The sequence below is a fragment of the Echinops telfairi genome, unplaced genomic scaffold (genome assembly GCF_000313985.2).
Source record: "Echinops telfairi isolate 266 unplaced genomic scaffold, ASM31398v2 ScPeMD7_7453;HRSCAF=8491, whole genome shotgun sequence".
Taxonomy (NCBI): Eukaryota; Metazoa; Chordata; class Mammalia; order Afrosoricida; family Tenrecidae; genus Echinops; species Echinops telfairi.
This window is the reverse complement of record NW_022111353.1, coordinates 393,365-394,761: the sequence shown is the minus strand read 5'-3', so window position 1 is coordinate 394,761 and position 1,397 is coordinate 393,365.

Sequence of the window (1,397 nt, the reverse complement as noted above, 5' to 3'; positions counted from 1 at the left end):
CTAGTATTATGAAAAGATGAATGACAAGTTGCATCATCTAAGAGGTGGAATTAAAACTGCTGGATTGGCGTATGTTTTATTGTGTATGTTCTCAGCAACAACAAAATAAATATAATCGAGAGAGGGTGAAGATGGGTGAAAAACAACAAAAGCCCAAGATATTGTCCAAACTGTGATTGCTGCGTCTTACTTAACAACACCAATGTTCTCACCAATGCTCCCCTCTCAGTCCTTTGCCAATAAAATCTCCATTAAACAATCATTCAAGCTGATCCACTGGGCTCATAGCTCTCCAAGTGAAGACTTCCAAACCGCAGCAGCTGAAGTCCGAACTTCTGAAAAAATGGTTGGTAAGAAATGCATCCAGATGGCCAACAAGCAAACTATCTACTTTAATTGACAGAGAAGCCAAACAAAGGGGAAAGAAATAAAGTTAAACGAATAGGTCATGGGAAAATTAACTGACATCGGTATTATCTGACTTTCAAATTAACACTCTATTCAGACATTCCAGTACTTTGGTAAAAATATATAATATAAATGCAAGATTAGACTTTCTATAAATAGATAGAATTTGGTAGAAAGGCAAAAAAGGCTATTCGACATTGTGGGAACTGCTTTTATAACACAAAGGGGGGAGAGAAAGAGAGAGAGAGAGATGAGTGAGGTACAGGTGACTACCAACAGAATGTAGATATGACTGCCTCAATTATTCCTTACCCCCCATCTCCAGTACTTTCCTGTTGTTGTCTTAGCAATTTCATTGCATTATTGCTCATAAGAGAAATGTGCTGCCTCTTTAATAGAGTATAGATAAGTTAAGAGAGTATCTTCCTCTAAGCACAACGACATTTGGCTTTGAAGGGTCCATTATATCATAGCAGAGAGACCACAGAGTCCCACATCTACCTGGTTCTATACTCTAGGGATTACTGGATTCACTGAGTTAAGCAGAGCAGCAACATTTCTGACTTGACATGATCCAAAATTAGTGGCAAGGAGGGTGTGAGAGGCCTGGTAGGGATTTAGCAAGGGCAATGTAACCGAGAGAAATTACTGAAACCCAAATGAAGGCTAAGCATGATAGTGGGACAGGAAGAAATAGTAAAAGGAAATACAGGAAAGAACTAGTAAGCAAAGGGCATTTATAGAGGTCTAAATACTGGCATGTACATATGTAAATATATTTATGTAGTGTGATGGGGAAATAGATCTGTGGGCATATATTTATAGGTTTAGTATTAAGGCATCAGATGGACATTGGACCTCCACTCAAGTACTTACTCAATGCAAGAACACTTTGTTCTATCAAATTGGCATTCCATGATGCACACTTTCCCTACACGATTGCTGAAGACAAATGTCTGCATAAGCAAATGTGGTGAAGAAAGCTGATA